The sequence below is a fragment of the Dama dama genome, chromosome 24, assembly GCF_033118175.1.
Source record: "Dama dama isolate Ldn47 chromosome 24, ASM3311817v1, whole genome shotgun sequence".
NCBI lineage: Eukaryota > Metazoa > Chordata > Mammalia > Artiodactyla > Cervidae > Dama > Dama dama.
Window position 1 is genome coordinate 58637503 of NC_083704.1, and position 24776 is coordinate 58662278.

At 55.9% G+C, this 24776-nt stretch overlaps 1 protein-coding gene across 1 annotated transcript in view; it reads right to left on the minus strand.

The window, feature by feature from the left end:
• ATP2B2 (ATPase plasma membrane Ca2+ transporting 2) overlaps positions 1-24444 on the minus strand; it is a 167873-nt gene extending 143429 nt beyond the window's left edge. The window contains exon 1 of the mRNA XM_061128845.1: positions 24364-24444. The gene's annotated coding sequence lies outside the window, so the exon portion shown is untranslated. The remainder of the gene's footprint in view (positions 1-24363) is intronic.
• Positions 24445-24776: the final 332 nt, after the last annotated feature.

A 24776-nucleotide genomic window follows, 5' to 3' on the forward strand; every position in this document is an offset into this window, starting at 1 on the left:
AGATCTCCCTCCCATACCCCAGTCCCTTCAGGCCTGAGACTCTTGCAAGTCTCTCCCAGGGACCCTACTCCCATCTCTACCCCAGGCTTGTCCAGGCTTTCTCCCAAGTGCTCCCCTCCCCAACTCCCGGTCCATCTCCTTCCCTCTACCTCTACATCCATCACGAAGGCCCACCTGGATGACCACACAGGCCTCCTCATCGATTTCCCTGCTAATCCCTTGTTCTGACAATTTCTTCACCACACCACAATAAGACTGACAATTCCTAAAACATAAACTGGATCAGGTCACTTCCCTGTTTAAAACCTTCTATGGCTTCCAGTACACTCAGAATGAAGTCCAAAGTCCAGACTCTACAAGGCTGGACCCAGGTGCTCTGTCTGCAGATGGCTCCCTTCCCCTCCCACATATTTCTCTCTCATGATCTCCGCCCAGCCTGCTCCCATCTGCCATGCTGGACCTTACAGCAGAGCATCTTTTTTTTTTTTTTTTTTTGCAGTTACAGACACATAGGTCATCTAGCTGGGGCTGCTGCGACCTTCTTGAGAATGACAATAACAGAGATGCAAAGCAGAGATGACGAATGAGAAAAGTCGTTTAAGCACCAGGATACAGCCATACCTGAAGTCAACATGTCTTTTTTTTTTTCTTAAGTTAACTTGAGCTGACATTTATACTACTTGCTTCTGAAAGGAGCCCCAATTAATTCGACTGGCCAGCCCATCCTCACCCCACCCCCATCTCCTCTTTTGTTCCTCTGCCATGCCAGCACTCTCCCACCTCAGAGCTTTTCACCATGTAGTTCCCTGTTCATCCACATGTCTCACCCCCCAGGTCCCTGCTCAAATGTCACCTCCTTAGAGAGGCCTGCCCTGCCCACCCCATCAACACCCCCTACACTGATCATCACCCCCTACTCCCTTACTCTGGGTTATTTTAAAAAATAACTGTTTCAACCACCATGAACAGTATGTGTTTACTTACTGTCTGTCTCCCTCCACTAAGCTTTAAACCTCACTAGGGTGGGGACTGTGTTAGGATGTCCCACTGTCCTGCTTAGTTTGAGAATGGGGGTGGGGGGACGTTGGTTTCTCAGATGCAGGACTTCTATTTCTAAGGTCAGAATGTCCTGGACAATTTGATCACCCTCGACTGCTCAGCTGGTTTCCTATAAAACCCCACTTCTCAGACCAGGGCTGGCACACAGTGGATAATCAGGACACAGTTGAGTGGGTAAATGGATGCCAGCCCTGGGCCAGGCGGTGCCATGCTGTATTTATGGGCACTGTTTCATTTCATCCTCATGACCAGCCTGGGAGGCGGGCTCTATTATCCCCATTTTACAGACGAGGAGCTGAGGCTTGGGCAGCTTGCCCAGGCCACACAGCTGGGGAAGCAGGACTGGAGGCCACCTGGAAGTCAAGCTCTTCACTGCACTTCTGTGCGCATCTCCCAGTCACAGCCTGCTCTGCTGATGCCAGCTGACCCTCAGCCCCTGTTGCCCAAATAGCCGTGTCTGGGCCCAGAGCAGCTCAACCCCTCACCTCACCCTACCCAGGGGGGGTCAGAACTAATCCAAGGGCAACCTGCTCTCGGCCAGGCTGGTGGTGAGAGGAAGGAGACGGGGGCAATGCAGGGGCTGGAGTTGAGCTGCGCTGAGACCAGAACTCCAGCGTGTGGTGACCGCTGCTCTGACCTGTGCGTCCCCAGGCACTTCCGGTCCAGAGCCGCCCGGCTCCAGGTCTTCCTGTCAATCACAGCTGCCTTTGCAGGTGGTTCTCAGCTCTGTGACTTCTGCCCACCCACCGGGGCCTAAAGCATCCTTTCCACCACAGTCAATAGAAAGGCCCCTCTGCCATCGCAGACTCGCTGCCCTCCCTGCCCCCCAGCGTGCCATCAGAATCAGGGGAACAACACTGAGGGGTGGGGCAATGCTTTCCCCAGGCCAATGAAACTCTCATCTGATCCCCACAGGCAACCCTGGTAACAGGTTCTCTTTCTCATCTCCATTTCGTGGATGAAGAAACGGAGGCCCAGAGGGGCGAAGTCACCTGCCCCAGGCGACACAGCTCAGAGAGACAGAGTCAGGGCTGTCTCCCAAGCTCACTCACTATCTATCTATTCTATGAGGGAGATGATCTGAGGCTCTGCTGTTCACAGAGCCAGGCATTTCCCACACGCTAGTTATCATTGCAACTTTGCGTATGTCTGCTATTTAGTCGTTCAGTTGTGTGTGACTCTTTGCGACCCCATGGACTGTAGCCCGCCAGACTCCTGTCCGTGGACTCCTCCAGGCAAGAGCATTGGAGTGGGTTGGTATGATCCAATTCTCCAGGAGTGGTAGGTACAATCATGTCCATGGTTTGGAAGTTGGACAGCACAGGAGTGAAGGGATTGACCAAGGCCCCGTGGTCCGGATGTTTCCTGGTGAAGCCCGTCCTGCCGAATTGCTTGTCTCCCTCCTCTCCTTCCACCCTACCCACCCACCTTTGCGCCAGTGACTGACGGTGATGTCGACACCAACCCCAGCACGCACAGAAGGATGCCCTGAGCTGCAGCGCTGTCCTGGCTCCCGGCCCAGAACAGCTGGAAACCCCTTCCGGAGAGGCTGCCCAGATGTCGAACCACGATCTCCTGGGTCCTCCCAGTGATCTACTTGGGAGTCTCTCGCTGGGGAGTTCTTCTTCCTGGGATCTAATCTGCTCTCCCCCTGCCTGGCTGCCAAGGAGTTGTTTTTTCATAACAAAGTGGGGCAGGAGAAGGGCCATGGGAGGTTCTCATAATTCCATCATTGGAAATTTCCACGGTGGTGGAAAAGACCTGCTGGCCACTCTCCAAACACCTCTCCTGAAAAAACTTCCAAACCCAAATGGCTGGACTGGGCCCGCTGCAGTCCTGGCAGATGCTGGAGCCGCCCACGGGTAGGGCCCCGGGCCAGCGTGTGGGCATCGGCCCCCGGCGTGGAGCTGGGCATCGGAGGCCCAGGACTCAAGGAAAAATGGGGAGCTTTTCCTCTTGGAGGGATGTGTGGAAGAACAAAGCCGTCACTCCCCTGGGAGCCAGTCACAAGCCTGGAGTCCGTTTCCCCTGCCACCCACGTTCTGTGTGACCTCAAGCGGTGACTAGGCCTCTCTGAGCCCAGTTCCTCCCCTGGGAAAGCAGGCAGCGGGCGGGCAGCTCTTTAAGGTCTGAAACACATGGTGATGTGTGGCTGGCTCCGACACTGGGTCTCCTGAGTTCTGAGGCCAGGAAGGGAGCAGAGAGACTGAACCCATGGGAACTCTTGAGCAATCTAAAGGGCCCAGAGGGGAAAAAAGGACCCACAGCTCCTGGAGGGTGGGAGCTCGTGGGTGAGATGGCAGCCTCCTCACCGCCCAGCTACTCTCTGCCTCTCCCACGGGCACGCGGTTCACCCAGCTTCCTTCTGTGAAAGGATGGGACAGACAGGGGGGTCTGGACAAAGGTGAGGAACCTGGGGACGCCCCCTGCCCACATCCATCCCTGGGGGTCTCGGTGGGCATTCTGAGCTCTACACACCCACCCACTGCAGCCGCTACCTGCTGCTGCCTTGGTGGTTCCTGCCGCCGTCCCCAGGTACCCCACTCCCCACTCTGCCCTCACTCCCCTGCTGGGCTGACCAGGCCCTCAGCCTGTCCTGCAGAGACTCCAGGGCCCCAACTCCCTGCTATGTATGGTAGAAGAGGGGGCAATGACCCAGAGGATCACCTCTCCCTCCCCCTGCCTGCAACCTCTCCTCCCAATTCAGGAAACCCCCTTACACGTCAAGGCCCATCGGCAGCCACGGCCTCCGCCAACAGCCTAGGAAGAAGCCCCGCAGGTTAGGGACAGTGGCGACTTCCTGAGCAGACCTGGGTTTTTGCCCTCCTAGGCAGACACCTTCACAGCTCAGAGTCTATTTCCTCAGCCATGAAGTGGGGGTACGGCCCCGGCCCTTCCACTGTCGTCCTGAGGGTGGGAATGAGAATGAGCTAGCAGCGCTGGGCCCAGAGGCTGGCCTGGGGCGGATCCTAGGCAGACCTGACCCGGGTGGACCCCCTCTGTGAAAGTGCCTGGGTCAGGACCCAGTTAGACAAGGCGGTGGGGCGGTGAGGTGAGAGGATGGAGGTGTTAGGAGGCCGGCTGGCCACTGTCATCCCTGCCATCATAGAAGTACTGTCTGCTTTTTAAACTGAGCACTTAGTATGTGCTGGGCTTCCCAGGTGGTGGTAGCGGTAAAGAACCCGCCTGCCAATGCAGGAGATGCAGGAGACGCAGGTTCGATCCCTGGGTCGGGAAGATGCCCTGGAGGAGGAGATGGCTCCCCAGTCCAATATTCTTGCCTGGAGAATCCCACGGACAGAGGAGCCTGGCGGGCTGCAGCCCACGGGTCCGCTTCCATGCCAGGCTGTGAGGTTAGGGCTTTGTGCAGCTCCCTCACTAAAGTCCTGCCTGGAAAGGCTTACCAGCTCATCTCACAGCTGCTGAAACTAGGCTCAGAGCAGCGAGGCCACCCGGCCGGTGGGTGACACGGCCAGGGCCTTCACCCTGAGCCGTGCGCTGACGAGGGTGCAGGTGGGGAGCGGTGGGGAGACAGGGGGCTTAAGAGAGGAGGCAAGCGATGGTTTTGTGCCCCCTTCCCCAGCGGCAGCTCAGGGCGAGCTGGGTACACCTAGCACAGCCGCCTCCTGGCTGGGTGAGCCAACAGGCTCCCCTCCTGCCTCCAGCCCCTTTGCTTCCAGCTCGTCTCCTCGTGTCTAAAGCAGGCCCTTGCGATGACAGCAAAGAAACCGAATTTACTCTGCCTGTCTCCACATTTTCTCCAGGGGTGGATAGGGATGCGGCTGGAGCAGGACTGGGGAGAGGAGGCTTGCCCACCCCCACTGCCCACTCCACAGGGTCACAGAGGCCGGGCTGTGGACCCCTGTCTTGGCCTGCTTGCTTCCCTGGTCCCCGGGCCAGTCCCTTAGCTCAGGATCAGCTCTCAGAGCCTGGGAGTTGGGAGGTCAGTCTGCAAGGGTGCTGTGTGCAAATGGCAGGGGAAGGCCTTTGCAGAAGCTTCTGGCAGAACCTCTGCCTCTGGAAATGGGGCTGAGAGGTGGCGAATGAGATGAGGGGGGTGCAAAGATGCACAGGGCAGGGCCCACATCAGTACTCTGCAACCCCACCTGCGTCCCACCATTTCCCCATCAGGGCCCTTCTGTGGGTGCCCACTGATCACGTGTGGGACTCGGTCATGCGGATGTGGGTTCGAAACCTGCTCTGTCATTTACTAGCTGTGCATCTCAGTTTCTCTATCTGTGAAATGGGAATTTCCTCAACAACTGCTCAGAACTGTTGCAAGGGTTGAATCGAATGAGAACCTCTTCCCACATGGCAGCCAAAGGGGACTGTATGTGTGTCTTACCCCTGCTTAAGACCCTTCAGTTGTCGTTCAGTCCCTAAGTTGTGTCCGACTGTTTGTGACTTCATGGACTGTAGCACACCAGGCTTCCCTGTCCTTCATCGTCTCCTGGAGTTTGTTCAGACTCGTGTCCATTGAGTCGGTGACGCCAACCATCTCATCCTCTGCTGCCCTTTTCTTCTGCCCTCAATCTTTCCCATTCTCAGGGTCTTTTCCAATGAGTTGGCTCTTTGCATCACGTGGCCAAAGTATTGTAGCTTCAGCATCAGTTCTTCCAATGAATATTTAGGACTGATTTTCTTTGGGACTGACTGGTTTGAGCTCCTTGCTCTCTAAGGGACTCTCAAGAGTCTTCTCTAGCCCCACAGTTCAAAAGCATCCATTCTTTGGCACTCAGCTTTCTTTATGGTCCAACTCTCACATCCATACATGACTACTGGAAAAATCATAGCTATAGGACCTTTGTCAGCAAAGTAATGTCTCGACTTTTTAACATGCTGTCTAGGTTGATCATAGCTTTCCTTCCAAGGAGCAAGCATCTTTTAATTTCATGGCCACAGTCACCATCTGCAGTGATTTTGGAGCCCAGGAAAATAAAGCCTCTCACTGTTTCCACTGTTTCCCTATTTGCCATGGAGTGATGAGACCAGGAGACATGATCTTAGTTTTTTGAATGTTGAGTTGTAAGCCAGGTTTTTCACCCTCCTCTTTCACCATCATCAAGAGGCTCTTTAGTTCCTCTTTGCTTTCAGGGCAAGGATCAAATCCAAACTTCATTCCATGACCTATAAGGCCCCTACAATCCGGTCCCTTACTTCTTCTTCTGCCTCATCCACCTCTCCGCCCTCTGAACACTCTACCGCAGCCACCTGGCCTCAATCTCTGAACACGCCTCTATCTCTGAACCTGCCTCGCTCCTTCCTGCCTCAGGGCCTTTGGACGTGCTGGCTCCTTTGTTGGGATTACTCCTCCCCCAGATGGCGGTACAGCCAGGTATTTATCGTCTCAAACGTCACCTCCTCAGTGAAGGTCTCCCTGACCATGCTACTCAAGCTGCCCACGTGGCCCCCTCAACTGCCCTGTTAATTTTCTTACAGTGGTAACCCTCACCACTGTCTGGAATTCTTTATTTATTAGTGAGACCTGCCCTGTGTTGTTCACCACTGTATTCCCACTGCCTCAAAACAGTGCCTGGCATGGAGCAAAAGTTCAAGAAATACTTGTTAAGTGAATGAATATGTAATGAGCCTGAAACACCGTGGGCATTAAATGCATGCTGGTTCCTTTCCTTTTACTCATTCCCAGCATAGCCTTTCCTCCCAGGCAAGTGCACGTGTATCGTTCAGTCACAACACACCCCCCTGGCGTGCTGCAGTCCATGCGGTCTCAAACAGTCAGACACGACCCCCCAACCCCAAGTAAGTATCCAGATGAAACCAAAGAACGCAACTTTCAAACAAGAAAACTCTGAGCTGGAAGGAGGATGCTAAGGTTTTGCCTGGCTTCCTGGAGGGTCCCCACTGAGGCTACAGGAAGTCCAGGTCTCTGGAAAGAGCAGAGAGCAGCCCTTTCCTTCTCAGCATGAAGCTGGGGGGCCACCGAGCCCCAAGAGTAACTGCATCTTCTCTCTGGTTCTGAGACACTCCCTCCCCACCCCGTGCAGGGTGAGAATGTGTCCTGTGGGCAGAGACCGTGTCCAGTTCATTCAGACCAGGCCCCCAGTGCCCTCATGGAGCAAATGCTCAGAGAACACTTGTAAGTATAAATGAATTAGGACAGAGGATTGGACAGCAGGAGACAGAAAGGATTGATAAATCAGTGTCCACAGGGATTACCAGCTTGGGACAAGATGCCAGACACTGCCCAGTGCCGCCTTCTAAGAGTGCCTCCAACAGTCCTCATGTTCCCTCACGCCCCTGCTCAAGAACCATCTGAGAAAGTTTGGATTTCTTAGCCTGGCATTCGAGGCCTGTCTCCTTTCCTCTCCCCCTGCTTGCATGCATGCATGCAGCCATCCTTCCCCTCTAGCTGCCCATCCACCCATCTGCCTGACTGTCCATCCATCCATCCCTCTGTCCTTCCACCTATCCACCCGCCTACCTGTACTCTTTCCTCCCTCTCTCCATTCTTCCACCCAGATGTCCACGCACCCATCCATCCTTTCATGCAACATTGACTAAGTGGGTCCCAGGTTCTAGACAGCGTGCTAAGTGCTGGGGTTAACCTAGATCTTCAACTCTTTAATAAACCTATTGCACCAAATATCGATCTGCAGATCCTATCTGCGCTACCTTCAAGACACAAATGTGACATGTCTCATCACTGTCACGGTCTCTACCCTGGGCTGAACCACCGTCTTCTCGCAGCGTGCTCACTGCGAAGACCTCCTCCCTGATCTCCCTGCCTCTCATCCCCCCACTCCACCCCAGCCTGTTCTAGACACACGGTCAGAGATGAATCAAGTCCTCTTGTATTCAGAACCTTCCTGTGGTTCCTGCCACTCTCCGAGGAAAACCTAAAGTCCCTGAATGGCCCACGAGGCCCTACGTGATCTGTACCCCGCCTCCACCCATTACCTCTCCAACCACATCCCCCACTGCCCCTCGCTCACTCCCCTCCACCCCACCGGCTTCCTCGCTGTCTCTGAATCCACTGAGCATGCACCCACCTCAGGGCCTTTGCACTGGCTACTCCTGCTTCCCCAGACAGCCACAGAGCTCCCTCAGGTGTCTGCCCAAACGCCACCTTCTCAGGGAGGCCTTCCCTGGCCCCATGCTTAAAACCACCCTCTTCATCTTCCTGTCTTTCCCTCATTTCTTTCCGTCCACGGACCACTCCCCGACACGCCACCCACTTGCATCTTTGTTTACCGTCTATCTCTGCCCCCTCAGGCAGTGAACGCGTCCGTGTTTTCCCAATGTGGCCTCTGCAGTGCCCGGCACACAGCGCATCCCGCATGGTGTTTGCAGACTGAAGGAACGCCGACCTTTAGGTATGGGTGGAGACTTGCATTTTATGAAGGACTTTCACATTCATCAGTGATCATAATCTGATGATTGTCTTTGTTCATAACCAACCCTTTCAGCTCTCATTAAACAGATCCACAGGTTCTCCCTGACCTGCTTGCCCTCTCACCAACTCTGTCCCTTTCCAAAGGGCCCCAGTGACCCCGCTGTCGGCGGGGACCCAGTGTGACCTCCCATTTTCTGCCCCCTGAAGCCCCCAAGCCTTGTGAGCTCGCCCTGCCTCCTCTCCCCAGAACCTGCCCCTGATTCGCCCAAACGCCTGTCTGGCCTCCAGCCTCTTCTCTGCAACCCGTTATCCTCATGAGGGCCATGGAATTTTCCCAAGGGGCCCATCTGGCCACATCTCTCCCCAGCTTCACACCTGCCCTCAGCCTGGCCCTGCCACCTCTCGCGCTCCCCACCCCACCCGCTGCCTTCTGCTCTGGCCGCTGTTGGAGTCTCCGCCAGCTCAGACTGTGCCTTTGCCTGGGGTGCCCTCCCCACCTCCTACCTTCCTTCCAGCTGGCTGGCTCTCGTCCACCCTTCCGCTCGGTTGCGGCTGGCCGTGTGGGGCCCTCTTGGGGCTGCTCCCTGACAGCACCGGCGAGCGGCTGCCTTCCCCGGGCACCGCATCCCCTCGCCAGGCTGTGAGCACCCTGACTGGTCTGCAGTGGCCGGTGTCCCCGCGAGGCCAAGCACTCAGGGGCTGGAGGCCACTGGCCTCACGGTTAGGCTCAGAGCGCTGGAGCCAGCCTGCTGGCTGGGTGCCCTTGTGCAGGTCACTGTATGTCTGGGGACCTCACTCCCTCTTTTGTAAAGTGGGGGTAATGATTGCCAGAAGGATGCTGTATTCAGCGGATCCCCCACAGCACTTACAGCAGAGTCTAGATGCGAGTCAGTTGACAGCATTCAGATGGAGAAACCCGAGGAGGGAAGGAGCCCAGGGCCCTGGCACCTGGCTGCCATGGGTGGGGGCTGACACCGGACCAGAGGATCACCTTGACCTGTACCTGCCCTCAGAGGATCACCTTCTTCTTATTAAGAAGCCTCTACTTGCTTCAGCAGATTTTTAAAAACATGTCTTATTTGCTTTGGGGATGAGAAGCGTCTTTTCAGGTTTGCGGTTAATGCCCTTCGTTTTTCTCTCCTTCTGACCTTTGTGCCTGTTATTCTGATTTCACCTCCTGCCTTTGTTTGCATGTGGCTTTTTTTAGCCAACCTTTTGCATCCAACCTTTTTATTTGAGCTCAGGCTCCCTGCTCCTCCTCTGGGTCTCAGGGCAACGAAGTCTCTGGTTGGGGCAGGGGTGATGATGCCAGTCCACACTGTCCACATCAAGGGGGAAGGGGAGGGGGGAGCATGAACCCCGGGCACACGTTTGGGGCCAGCTTGTGCTGGGCACTGCGCGTGTGAGGTGCTGGGGGCACAGAGACGGTGCACCAGAGAGGGTGGGTGGCAGGGCTAGCAGCTGCCAAGCCCCTGTCACCTGCACTAGCCTCTGTGCCCTTCAGAGACTGCCCGGCCACCAGGATGGCCACAGCGCCCTAAGGGACACAGCAAAGCCACAGTACAAACAAACCGATTCCAAAGAGAAGCAGCAAACTCCGTCAGAATTTAGATCTACCAGTATGTGAATATCTAAGCACGGGAGGGAAATAGCAAATTGCCAGATTTCCTCAAACCTAAGTCAAATTGTAAGGTGCACCCCGATCTTACGTACCACTAAGGGGGGGGTGGTTTCCCAGGTGACTCAGCAGTAAAGAATCTGCCTGTCAGCGCAGGAGATGCAGGTTCGATCCCTGGGGCAGGGAGGAGGACATGGCAACCCACTCCAATATCCTTGCCTGGAGAATCCCACGGACAGAGGCGCCTGGAGGGCTATAGTCCATAGGGTCGCAAAGAGTTAGATAGACGGAACAACTGCGCATACACACACAAGTCAAATTGTAAGCTGGACCACAATCTTATGTACTATTAAAGAGGGCTTCCCAGGCAGCTCAGCGGTAAAGAATCCACCTGCCAATGCAGGAGAAGCAGGTTTAATACCTGAACTGGGAAGGTCCCTCTGGAGAAGGAAATGCCAACTCACTCCAGTATTCTTGCCTGGGAAATCCCATGGACAGAAAAGCCTGGTGGGATACAGTCCATAGGGTCACAAAGAGTTGGATGGGAGTTAGTGACTAAACAGCAACAAAGAAAGGAAAAGAACTTCCAGCATAAAACTATACCATGATTCAGGTTTTTTTTTTGTTTGTTTGTTTCTTTTTGTTTTTGCAGGTTATGGTGTATACCTGAAACCAGCACAATATGATAAATCAACTATACTTGAAAAACAACAAGAAAATGATAATGTGTTATCAATTCTATATGTACAACACGTATCCCTTTCTCAGGGCCGTGAAACTATGCATCCTAAAAGCTACAAAACAGGGTATGGGCAGTGGTTACATCTGGTGACTGTGGGATGTGTAGATACAGACCCTTCTGTATCATTCTGTCTGTTTCAGTAAGCAAACCATTATTTTTGTAAAGCAAATGACTGCAGTTTAAAAAAAGGAAATTGGTTTTTGGAGCGGTTGCCGCCTGGTTTCTTTTCCGGGCACCCCATGGGTTGGGGACACATTAATTGGCAGCTCCGGGTTCCCTGCTGGGGGAGACGGTTGGGAGGGGACAGGTGAGTGTCAGGCATGCACTTTTCAGAGCTTGTCCCAGGCGGTCTAATCAGCAGAAATTTCCCTTTATTAAGGCCTGGCCCCCAAACCCATCATTAAAGGCTCTTCAAGTCTGAACGTACACAGTGGAGCCACAAACAACGCGACAAAGCCTAATTTCTCAGAGAGCGGGGCAGCCGGGGGCTCTTCCTCCCACACCGTCCTCTGCTAAGTCTGCCTCGCTGCATCACTGCTGCCTGGCGTCAGATCATTCAAAGGCCTGGCAGTCTGCTTACTGCCCTCTCTCCAGTTAGAACGCAAACAGAAGGAGGTCACTCATTGCATTTGTCTCATTTGGGGCTGCACCTCTCTCTCTCTCTCTCTCCCCGCCCCGTCCCTGTTCCATCTACTAAAGGCAGGTAGGGTGAGCATGAGGTTCCCAGGCAACCCCCACAATCTTGTCTCCCCATCTAGTATATAGAGGGTCAAGAGTGAAGCTAAGTAAGGACACTGCTCTCCCCTTCGAAACAGCCGATCAAAACAGAAACCCTCCCCCACTGAATGGGATGGACGCACTTCCCATCTGCGGCGGGGGAGACAGACAACAAACAAGAGAATAAACACTGAAAAGACTAAGAATTGTGACAAATGCTATTAAAAGACAAGGGCCGTGACAGGGAAAGCTCCCTTTAATAGATCAGGGAGGACCTCAGTGGGTGGGGGTGGGGTGGCCCATGAGATGGAGCCTATAACAGAAAGAGAAGGGAGATGAGCAGTCTAGATCGGGGAAACATGTGCAAAGGCCCTGAGGTGGGAAAGAGGCTAATGAGTCTGAGGACTGGAAAGACGACCAGTGAGCTAGAGGAGACACATGAGGAGTGAGGGGTGTGATGAGGGGCCCACAGCCTGTGGGAGGAGTCTGGGCTTCATCCTGTGCAGCATGGCGGAGGACTGCAGAGACTGAAGCAGAAAGCACCACAATCTGGTCGGTATCATTGAAAGGGTCCATCTGGCCACTTAGGGAGAACAGATGATTTGGGGAGGTGGCGGGGAGCAAGAGAGGATACAGGGGACCAGTGAGGCAGGTCACCCTTCCACACGTGTTTATTCAATAACATTCTGATGAAATTTCAGACAAACACACAAATGGAAACAAACAAGACTCATTAGTTGGGGCCTGACTCCAGAGGTCCAGGAGCTTACAGGAGGAGCGTACAACAAATGGACAGTCTTCCTGCACCTCAGGAGGCCTTGAAGGATGGCTGAAGGGTGTTCAGGGATGGACACCGTCCCGGCAAAGGCTCAGAGGTGGGGAAAGGTCGGTGTGAACAGGAGCTGTACTCCTATCTGTATTGAATGACTTGAGTACTTAGTGGATGAAATAACTAACTGAGGCGGGAGGAGTGGGAAGAAGGTGAAGCTGGAGGGAGGTGCTGGAAGGGTAGATGGGGGATAAGTCATGGTAGTGCTGAACAGGGGCCAAGGAGTCTGAGCTCCGTCTGCTTGGCAACAGGGAGCACTGAGCCCTTGCCCAGAGAGTGGCTGGCCAGATGGACGTTCTGAGCAGGGCCCCCTGGTGGCCGTGCGGGGCCAGGGAGGAGGCTGGAAGCAAGACAGGGAGAGAGGGCAAAGCCTGGCTCCCCCGCCCCATTCTGAGGATATGATTAATAATAATAAATAGCTGACACTTTATAGAGCTTCCTAAGAGTCAGGCACTGTTCTAAGCTCTTTATACCTATTAACTCACTGAACCAGCAGAAAGACTCTAGGGAAGTTGGCGCTACAATGCACTCCGGTTTGCAGGGAAGGCGATTGAGGCACAGAGAGGTTAAGTCACTTGCTCAAGATCACACAGCGAGGAAGCACTGGGGCTGGGAAGCAAGCCCATGCTCTCAGACTCCAAGAGTCCACTCCTAATCACTGCCCGTGGCTGTCTCCTCCACCTAGGATCCCACAACCCTACACTGGGGCAGAGAAAACCCTCACACAATGCCCCTGACTGCCTGCTGAGGCCCTGAGAAAATGCCAACGCCCCCCTCAAAGCTTGAGAAGTGCCCAGCTCCAGCTCACGGCTCTATTGCTGACCTGTGAGGCCAGAGTGAGTCCCTGGACATCTCTGAGGGACACCTGAGTCTGGTCTGCAAAGCGAGGACGAGAACGCCTTCTTCACAGGATGGATAGGAGAACCGCGTGTTTCAAGCCAGGGTGATACCCCCGTGAGCGAGGAGGCACCCAGCAGGAGATGCACGGGGCCTGTGACTCACGCCTACCCTCATCTCCACGACGGCTGTGGTCACTTCCCCATTTCAGAGGTGAAAACCACGAGGCTCAGAAAGGAACAACCCACCTGGGGGACACAGCCTGTGAGCAGCAAAGCTGGGGTCTGAAATGCAGGTCCCTCAAGTGCCCAGCAGGCACTTAAGAAAAGCAGTCACCGCTCTCGCCCAAAGGTGGACCCAGTGCAGCTCCAGCCCTACCAGGGTCACCTGGCTGTCTCTGGGGGTTAGAACGAAGAGCAGGCCGTGCTCGACTCCTGGGGTCCAGGCGTGGCACTTCCAAGGTGTCAGTGTGCAGGGCCTCCTGAGCATCCTCTGTGCCAGGGGGCAGCTGTGTTGCGCACACAGGCTGTGTGTAAATGACCCTGTTCCTGGCTTGATGTCTGGCCCGAGGCCTCACCCTTTCCCCTGGTTTTATGAGCTTTGGGGGTGGTGGCCAGTACCATGGACAGAGTTCTGGGGTTCTGGCTCTCACTGGGCAAACTTGGGCAACTCTGCTCCGGGCCTCGGTGCCCCCTGAGTCCAATGCACACAGTAGGATGATGGGGGCGGAGGGATTGGCTTCCTCCCAGGGGTGCCCTTCTCAGCTGGGAGAGCTGGCTGGGGCTGCCACACTTCACCCAGCCCGGGTGTCCTCCTCTGTAAAGGGGTCCAGTCACGGCCACGACGGGTGAAGGGACACGTGCGCGGACCGTGCTGCACCCAGAAGCCCTTGGTTAATGACGTTGTTATCAGTAATCTGAGGCTCGAGGAGGTCCCCAGGGGAAAGCTCTCAGGCCACTGGTCAGCATCAGCCTCCATTCACCTTTACCTGCCATGGTCCCACTGTCCAGCTCTGACCCTGGTGCTCAGAAATTCTTGGAGAAGCTTCTGGAGGTCCCAGGATGAGGAAAGCTGTTGGAAATCCCTCTGCCTGCAGATGTCTGGACAGACCCCGTCCTCCAAAAGGGCAAAGAAACACCCACAACCAGCCCAGACACCAACCCCCAGTCAGTCTTCATTCTATTTCCACTGACTGAGTGTGGGGTGGCTATGGCCACGGCTCCTCCCAACACTGGCCCCATTTCATAGATGAGGAAACTGAGGTCCAGTGAGGTGCAAGGACCATGGTTGGTGAGGCCACACCTTGGGCACAGAAGATACTCATGGTCCAGCCAACAGCGGGGCATCTGCTCTCTCCTACTGCCTTCTACCTGGGCCTGCACCCGGCCTGACATGCTAAGTCCTCAGCCAATATTGGTTTTATTGATTTCTGTTCTCTTCCCTTTTCAAGATCCTCCCTCGGAGCTTGGAAACTTGAAATTGGCTGGGGGTGGGAATGGGGAGAAGTGCCTCGTTTTAATCTGAAGTGAGTCATGTAAGTTGATAAATTTAGAAGTGGCCTAAAGAGCTCTTAATCTCCTGCCTTCAGATAGTTGCTAGGAAGAGGCTGGTTCTCAGCGACCTCTGCATTGCAAATATACAGGACTGCAGGGCCATGGTTGGTGCCCCCGCCCCCGCCACCAGCAGACCCTGCTCCCCAGCCTATAGCACCTGCACCCCAGTTGCTGGGCTGTTAGACCTTCGCCTGCCTCCTCCTCTGGAATCATCCTGGGGTGAATAGGAGCGACTGCTGTCTCAGGCTTGCTCCCAGGAAGCCCAACCTCAGATCCCCAAGGAGGTGCACACAGAGCCACAAGCTCCTTCTCTTCTAGCCCCGGCCCTTCCCTGTGACCTTGACTATCAGCAGTGTCAGGGAAATTTAGAATCTTAGACCTTTCAAGTCCCAGGGTGCCCATCTGGCTCCAAAGTCCTCGTTTCAAGGATGGGAAACCTTGTGCCCAGGAGGGATCATGACAAGTCCAAGGTTACCTGGAGTGTCTGTCAAGGCCCAGCTGCACCCCAGTCTCTGCTCACCCTCCTCCATCCCAGTCCATTCTGTGACCCTGGCATGGCTTGGCATCTGGACCAGCTGGCCAGCGGGGCTTTAGCTCCCTCCAGGAGGGAGCTCTGCTGCGGCAACTCTGCAGCAGTCCCCGAGAAGGCGCCCGGAGGCCAGAAGGGCTGGTAGGGAGACCCGCAGGGTGATGGGGGTGGCAGGCTCTGCGGACCTTGGGCTTGGCCCAGTTCAGCCCCTTCCCCTGCACCACGGGGAACAGGCAGAGGCGTAAAGGAGGAAGAAACCACTTCTGACGGGAATCCCAACCTAGAAGACACTGCATCTGGCTGCTGTTTCTTCTTGAAACCCATCCTCCCCCAGGCAAGAACCTCGTTCTCCGTGAGAATCACAGAGTCCCAGACTGACACGGGCCAGGAAGAGACATCAGACTGGAGCCTGGAGCTGGGGTCAGGCTCCTGCTCTGGGGAAGGCCAGCTGTGTGACCTTGGGCAAACTGATGTAACACTTGGGCCTCAGCTGTTTCATCTGTAAAATGGGTGCAGTCTGTCCTGCTATTATTTTATTGAGTCCCATGTCCATTTTCGCTACCATTTACAGAACTAGAAGAGACTCATTAGAAGCTCATTAAATAATAATTGCTTACACTTCCATCAAGCACTGCCCCCAGGCACTTTAATTCTATTTACTTCTCACAGCAATCGGATGAATTGGATACTTCCATTACATCCATTTTAAGATGGTGGGACTAAGGCACAGAGAAGCTATGAAGCTGGCACAAAGTCACACAGCCTGGAAGTGGTGGGGCAGGAGTTGAAATCCTAGAGTCTGGGCTTTAAACTCCTCCCTGTACTACCATCTTCGCTGTTTGCTTTGAACTGGCAATTATTAGGCACCTACTGCATCCAGGTACTTTGATGGGCATGTGATACACTCAGGAGCTTGCTAACTTCTCACAACAGCTCTGGGAGGCTGGGATCATTTCAGAAGAGGAAGTGAGGGCTCCTGTGAGATGCACAGAAACGCCCAAGATTCCACTGTGACTGAGCTGGGCATGCAGGTGGGAGACGGCTCTGTTCTCCCAGCCTGGTGGCCCTGTCCAAGTCCTTCATAGGTTATTATCTTATTTACCATATTTCACTGAAGCTAAGATGCCTCTGCTGGAAGAAGCATCGCTACTTTATGTACACTTCAGAAAGAGAGAGGCATGGCTGGGTCTACTGTGTGCCCTGATTCAGAGATGTCAAAACATGCATCATGCCATCCCCATGAGACTCAGCTTTCACCACCATTCCCTACAAGGGGAGGCGCTGTCCCCATTTGAGAGCTGAGGGAACTGGGGCCCAGAGGTGAAGGGCACACAGTTGGTTGGCACCTGGGCCTTAGGTCTGAGGCTGGGCCGGTTGGGCCCACACTTGGTCCTGAACTGTCCACAGAGCCGCTCAGCCAGGCCATGTGGGACCTCCCCCTGCCCCCCTCCCATCAGGTCGAGGAGGAGACTCGATCAGCTGGAGCCCAGAGCCCCCTGTTTCCCAAACAGCCTTCCCAGGACCCTCCAGCCCTGCCCGGCCTCGACCAGAAGTGGTGGCAGCTCAGCCCCCAAGCTACCCTGGAGCCGGCACTCAGTCTAGGGAGGCCAGGCTGCAGCGATGCCTCTGGACCAAACTGCCCACAGCTCCTGCAGCGCGCCCCCCCGGCAGCCAGGTGTGGACGGGTGAAGCGGCCTGGGCCGGCGTGGAGAAGGCCAGACCTTTGTAGACAACTTCCCTTGCGGTGGCAGGAGAAGCCTGGAGAGACCTGCTTCCTTCCCTGGGAGCAACAAGTCTCCTGGACCCCAGATAGCATCATCCCATCACGGCTTTCTCCCACAAGCTTTTCCAAGCCCAGGCTTCACTACAGCACGACGTCTCTCGGTCTTTGAAAATCAAATCCACTCCAGCCCTGGGATCAGGATTTGCCCCTTCTGCAGATATCTGTAAGGAAGTCCTCTGGGGGCCATCCCCCAAAAGCAGGACAGAAATGCAACGTCTTTCAAACATCTGATGCGGTAGGTGCTTCACTTGTGACAGTTTTCTGTCCATCACATCATGCACAGATACGTTTGTGAGACAGAGTTCTTTAAGCTCAGAGAGGCAAAGCTAGTGACTCAAGGTCACACAACAGTAAACGCTGGCATTGGGATTTCAATTCAAGCTTAGCTGATGGCACAAGAGGAGATTACTTTAACATTGACCTCTGGGCAGGCCCTGAGCTGAGTGCTTCCTTTGCATTACTTCACCAAATTCTCCCACAAGCAATAGTATAATAATAACAACAACACTTTTATTACTCCCCATCTTACAGATGAAGAAACATCCTCTGGGCCCTCAACTGCAACACAACCCCAGGCAGGCACTTGACTGGAAACCCATTTGCCTCTCACAACAACTGAGAAGGTGGCTACTGATGTTACCCCCACTTAATGGAGGAGTAAACTGGGGTTAAGTCACTGGTTCAACCATGCACAGCTATTCCATGGTGGAGCCACTTGCTAGCATATGGCTTGGATTAAGCAATTACCCTCCCACACATTAAGTTAAAAAAATATTTGTAAAGTGCTTGAGGATATATTTTAACTATTAGAAATGACTGTTAGGATTAGCATTTTAGAACTTGGCTATGATCCCACAAACTGAGTGGCTGCTGTCCCATTCTCCAGAAGAGAACACTGAGGTTCACCCAGAGTCCTGGCAGATTGGAAGGGACTGTGGGCTCTCAACCTTCTGCCCCGCACTGGTCTTTGGGGGCCAGCAGGGCTCACCCACGCCCCCTAGCTACCCTGCCCACCGTCAGCTCTTCTCTCCCCAGGGCCCTGCAGGCTCTGGGTGAACACAGGGCTGGCTGGAGGTCTTGCCCTGTGGGTTCCTGGCTATGTGGAGCTCCCGTTCAGCAGCTGTGCCAGGTAGAAAGTGCACCGGAGACCTGGGTACATTCTCAGCTCTGCCCCTCATTTGCTGGGTGACTTGGGCACTTCTGAACTCCCCGGGCCTCAGTCTCTTTGTCTGTAAAGTGGGTGACAGCGAGGAAACGTAGCCATGTGCGTTGGATTCACTGGCAGTAAAGGGGCTTTCTAGTGGCTCATCTGCCTGCAATGCAGACCTGGGTTCGATTCCTGGGTTGAGAAGATTCCCGTAGAGAAGGAAATGGCAACCCACTCTAGTATTCTTGCCTGGAGAATTTCACGGACAGAGGAGCCTGGTGGGCTACGGTCCATGGGGTCACAAAGAGTTGGAGACAACTGAGTGATTAACACACACACAGCAGTTGATGGTCAACAAACATAGTCATCCCAAGGCCCCCAGCAAACACAGGGGCTCGGGATGCTCAAGTCCCTTCCAGAGGCCCTCTGTACCTGTGGGCCGCGCACCTGCTGGTACAGAGCTGACTCCATCCATGAAACGCAACGGGTTGCATCGTGTCTACCCAAATTCAAGCCTACTCAAACCCCTCAGAAGGGCCCTTATTTGGAAAGGGGGTCTTTGTATCTGTAATTAGTTAAAGACCTCAGTCATCCTGGATTTAGGGTGGGCCCTGTATTCAATGACTATAAAGAGGAGATAAAAAGAGGAGAGGACACAGGGTGGGATGTGGCTATAAGCCAAGGACTGCCTTGTATCACCTCCCTCGGGGCCTCTAGGGGGAACTGGCCCTGCCAACACCTTGATTTCAGACTTACAGCTTCCAGAACTGTGAGAAAATAACTTTTATTGTTTTAAGCCATTAAACAGTTTGTGGTCATTTGCAACGGTGGCCACAGCAAACACACACAGCAGTTGTAACTGCTGCGGTTGGTCACACCTCCAACTCACCCTGGCTCAGCCTCTTCACCCCGAGGGCTGGCTGGCAGGAGAATCTGCTCCCACTGAGGACATGAAGCAGGCAGGATCATGGTCCCCACCTTCCAGGGGGGAGCACGGGACCAGGGTGCCATCACAACTTGCCCAAGGTCACCGATCCATTCCAGAGGTGGGCCTAGAAGCCTGGTCACTCAATCCTCAGACCAAGGTCGTTTCCTCCACACCCAGGGACCTCTGTAGCCTCAGGGACCCCAGTCCTGGTGTCCCTTCCCCTGACCATATCTGGCCCAGCCATCTCGCCCTGCATGGAACCCTGTAGAGGCTTCCTGAGTTGTGCAAGATGCTTCTGAGGGCGGGAGGGCAGGGTGAAGCCCTCAGCACGTCACCGGGAAATCACTTATTTTTTTTTTTAACTGTTGTCACCCTGCAGTCCTGTGAGTGGGCAGACTGGGAAACACAGTCCCACTTTACAGGTCCAAAATCAAGGCTCCAAGAGGCGGCAGGGCTAACAGAAGGGCACTCGAAAGCAGCGGAGGTAGGTTTTACGCTCACAATGGTTCTCCATCTCCACAATTTCCATTCACTAAGCCATGAATACAAGCCACATCTTGAGCCCAACACTCTTTCACTGGCGCTTTACCACAGCCTGGGACGTGGGTACCATTATCATCCATTCCACAGATGGGTGAACTGTGCAACGGCGGTCACCCACCCACTTGGAACACCAGGACATACCATCTCCATCTACTTTCAGCTCTCAAAAAGTGACAAAGTGAAGTTGCTCAGTCGTGTCCGACTCTTTGCGACCCCACGGACAATAGCCTACCAGCCTCCTCCATCCATGGGGTTTTCCAGGCAAGAGTACTGGAGTGGGTTGCCATTCCCTTCTCCAGGGATCGAACCTAGGTCTCCTGCATTGCAGGCAGATGCTTTACCCTCTGAACCACCAGGGAAGCCTCTCAAGGAGGGGTAAAGCCAGACACCCAGTTGTCTCCAGCCAGGAGAACATCCTCCCTAAATATTTTGTTTCAGGCTCCTACAGGGAGGGAGGGATGAATTGCCGCAGGTTCAGTGTTCAGACTCTGGAGAGAGCAGGATGGGCTGGTGGGGGGTGGGGGCCGAGATTCCGGGCATGAGACCCATCCTTGCTTCCTACTCTGTGCTCCAGGCAGGGCTGGGGGAGGCGCCTGTCCACCCCCCGCATCCTGTGTGTGTGCACGTGGCACCCAGATCCTGCACCCCAGACACCCCTACTGCAGCCCTTTGGGAACTAAAGAGGCTGACAGGAGCCACATTCTGTAGCCCAGGCTCCCCCACGGCGCCAGCCTTGACCGTGCACCTACTACGTGCCAGCTGCTTCTTAATATTAATCTGAATAAACCGTGCATGCTCAGTCGAGTCCAACTCTTTGCCACCCCATGGACTGCAGACCGGCAGGCTCCTCTGTCCACGGGATTCTCTGGGCAGGAATACTGGAGTGGGTTGCCATTTCCTCCTCCAGGGGATCTTTCCGACCCAGGGATTGAACCCGCATGTCCTGCACTGGCAGGCGGGTTCTCTACCTCTGAGCCACCCGGGAAGCCCTGAGTTAAGCAGCCCTACTTTAAAACTATCTCTGTTCTAGAGAAGGGCACAGTGAAGTTACAGAGAGGAGCCTCGTCACCACTGTCAGGACACGGCTGGGGTGAGGCATCCCCAGGGCTCATGGCCAAGGCCCAGGGAGTCTCCTTGGAGCCCTCCTCCCAGCCACATGGGACCTGAAGCGTGCCTGCTCCCAGAAAGGCCTGATTTAACAGTGCGCGTGGATGTCAGGGGCTGGGGGCTGGACGGAGGACTGGAGGGCTGGAGAGCCAAGGTTCAGTCTCCTTCTGCCACCAGCTTGCCAGGCATCCTCAGTTTCCCGAGAGGCGGTGGTGGCCAGGGAGCCGCCTGATGGCAGGCATCCCCAGCTCCGAGACTCTGTGAGCTCCAAAAGCTCATTCTCACGCCCCTCGGCTCCCCCTGGGGGCTTAGGGCCATAGAGATGACAACGCGGGGGCTCCAATGGAGAGGCAGTCCCCAGGACCTCCTGACGTACTGGGGAACCCAAAGACCTGCCGCCACAGGTGAGTCTTCAGGTTCCCACCCTTGTTTCCGCTCCTGACCTTGGCAAGGTGCTCTGCGGCCCCGGCTCCCGGCCCTGACTCCAGGCACGGCTCTGTGCGCAGCCCTCGACAGCAGCCCAGGGCCCCGGGCAGCTGCGGGCCAGGCAGGGCAGGGACAGGTCTGCCCTGGCCACACGTGAGGACACTGGGATGCTGAGACAGAGAGACTTGCCCAAGGTCACACAGCTGCCTGGGGGCAGAGCCTGGGCCTGGCGTGGGTAGCCTTTTGCCTGAGACTCAAACATCTGGGGGAAACCAGGGGCCCAAACAGGCCTCTGCTGCTGGGTGCCTGGGACCAGAGCGGGGCTGGCAAGACTCCCCACTCTCCACTGAGCACAGTATGATCTTGGACAAGTCCCTTCCCCTGGTTGGGCTTAGGTATCAATTCTATGGGGTCGTGGGGTGGCAGAGGTATCCGGGTGCCCAGGACAGGGCCACACTTGCCTGGGGAGGGCTCTGCCTTCACTCACAGGAGACCCTCTGGACCCTTTCTTGGAGCCTCACTCCCAGATCCTAAGATCTTGGCTAGCTGGCACTCAAGAGGTTGGTACTCCAAATTGGAGCTGGCCTTGCACAGGAGGGGAGAGGAGGAGGGGGAGCCTGGCGGTTTAGCCTACTCCCCATCTCTGCCACATTCCGGCTGTGTGACCTTGGGTAAGTGCCTTCACTTCTCTGTGCAGCTTCTTCATCTAGGATGTGAGGATAATAAGGCTACGGGAGGCCTCACTGAAGTGCCAACCATGGAGTCATTAGTTGCGTGAAGGCTAACAGGCTTATTATCATCTACCCTAGTGTCCTTGACCCGCACCTGTCCTGGGCAGAGAGAGATGGCGGGGGGGTGTGGGGTGGGGGCAGTCAGTGAGAAAACAGAGGGAGGGGACCAGTCACTCCAGAGGGGGGTGCAGCTTTTCTGACTTTCGGTTTGGAGAGGACTTTGGAGGCTGCCGGAGGCGTCCCACGCCCCAGCTCTCAAAGACCCCACAGCAGCGTGCCGGTTTTCAGGTACCCAGAGAAGGGGGTGGCGGGGCTAGTCCGGGCTCCTAGTGGTCTGGGTCATGGGCAGAGACCACCCCTGCCGCCTCCTCTGTTTCCTTTCCAATTCCAGGCACTTCTGCAGAGTGCCAAGAACCCAAGATGGCCTTGCTGAGCACAAGTACAGCTTCCTGGGAATGTGGGCTGGCCCTCCCCTCAGACCTGTGGCAGCAGGCGTCCCTCTGTCCCCACAGGCAGTCCCCTGAGGGGCAATCCTCTCCCCTGCACCCTGGGAGGTACCTGCACTCCCACGAAGGATGCCTGGCTGTTGAGGGGCAAGAGTGTGCTACATCTCTGCCTGGGCCATCTTAGAACCCGTGCAACCCACATTCACCTGTGGGCACATTCCAGCCTGCCCTGCACCTGCCAACGCATGGACAGGCATGCAGATGGCGCTCAGGATGCCACATGTGTGTGCCTGTCACTTTCACAGGGGCCAGCCCTCACCGGGGCACAAGCCACAGACACGGCAGCTATGGGGCCTCGCGGCGTGCAGGACGATTCACCCATGGACAGCCCACGGCATTTCTGTGTTGGTGCTACTTGCATGCATGTGAGGGGATGCTGCCCTCACAGGTGTCAGTGTGTGTGTGTGTGTGTGTGCGTGCAGGCACATGCATGCTGCAGTCACGCACATGCTGTATTCTGCAGGTGAGCAGGTGGTATTCAGGGCTGTGAACTGTATTCACATGTGCTGGGGTGTATCTAGGGGCACTGGCACGCCATATGTGTGTGTATAATTTGAACACATACGATGCACTACTCTGCGTACTATATTTGTATATGTGCATCTGTGCGGATCTGTGGATGTACGTGTGCCCTGATGAGAATGGGACTGGGGGGAGTACAAAGGTGGCTGAATAATATGGGCCACCGGCCTCAATCCTGGACACCCCCTCCCTCACCAGCAGGGTTCCCCCAGAGACGCAGCCCCCTCCCTGCCTCTGCTCCTCCAGAGAAGTTAACAGGCGGAGGGCCCCAGGGCCTGTGCTCCAAGCCCCCTCCTCCCGCACACGTCAAAGGAGAATTTCTCTGGATGGCGCCTGCCGCTCCTGGAGATGCCCCAAACGTCAGCTGCCTCCTCCCAGCGACCTGGAGAGCAATGCAGGCAAGGCGAGGAGCCCGCTCCGTGCTGGGCAAGGGGGCTTCAGCGTCGCACCGAGACCCTCTGCTGGTCGAGCCCGCCTGCTCACTTACCCTTCTGAAGGTCGAGCCAGGCTGGGCCGACCCCTCCCCACACGACCTGGGTGAGCAGAGGACAGCCGTGGCGTGGACCGGCCACTGGGCTAGAACGGGTGGCTGCTCACAGCAGCTCATCCTTGGGGCGTGCAGAGGCCCCCTGCTGGATTTCCCAACCTTGACCCGGCCTGGGGGCAGGGAGGAGACCCCCTGCCAGATGCCTAGGGCTCAGCCAGAGGCCACCGAAGCTGACCGGGGCTTTGGGACGAAAGTGCCAACTCCACCACCCAGCATGACTGCTGAAAAACGGCTGTCCATCCCACTCCTGCTCCCCTCCAGGCCGTTTCAGGAACCCGGGGGACTTGCCCCTGCCACCACACGCCCGGCTGGCCTGACCCGGGTGGGGGGCTCCCCGGCACTTCGCAGCAGCCCACCCCACCAAGGGGACTCTCCACGGGGGCCTCCCTCTGCCTCTTTCCCGGGACTCTGGCCGCGGCGGGCAGGGGGCACCCTCCGGTCCTCTGCGTCTCCCTGGGACAAGCTCAGAAGGAAAAGAACCTTGCCCCCCACTGCCGCCGGCCGGCCCTTGCGTAACATCCATTAGGTGCATTTGCTGCCCAGAGTCGGCCAGAATCTGCCCGAGATCCCGGGCATCCGCCTGTCCGAGGCCCCCCTGCCTATGTCCCCGGCGCCCCAGCCCTCCCCCCACAACACATGGACCCTCACACTAGTATCTCCCTCAGCGGGCCGGCTCCCAGTGCAGCCTGAGCTGCTGTGGGATAAACAAGCCCGGCTCCTACCCACCCCCCAGCCCCCACCAACGCTGCCACCGCCACCACCATCAGCCCTGAAAAAAAATTTAAATGAAATGAAACAAAATAAAATGGATGAGGGAGGAAGGGGAGAGCGAAATGGGGCGCTTTTTATTTTTTATTTCTCATGCTGGGGTATGCCGGTACTTACTTGGCTACGAAAATCGCCACAAATCCGGCACGGTTTCCAGGCGGGCAGCACCGGAATCGCGGTGCGGCAGCTGGTCCCGCGGCTGAGCCCAGCCGGCGTGCCCGGGTCCCTCTGCAGACTGTACCATCCTGCCCGAGCAGGTGGGGGAGGTGGGAGGGGGTGGGAAGGCGCCGGCGCCGGCTTCTAGGAGAGCATCTCGCCGGCAAAATGCAAGATCTCGGGGGAGGTGGAGGCCGCCCCTGTCGCTGCGCTGCCGCCCAGGCTGGGGGAGGGGGCACAGGAGGACGAGGGAGGGGCGCGGGGAGGGCGCGTTCTGATGGGGGCGCTGGGGGAGGCGGGTGGGGGGCGGCGGTGCGTGGACCGAACCACCACCACCACCAGCACGGTGTTGTTTGCGGTTTTAATTCCTCCCC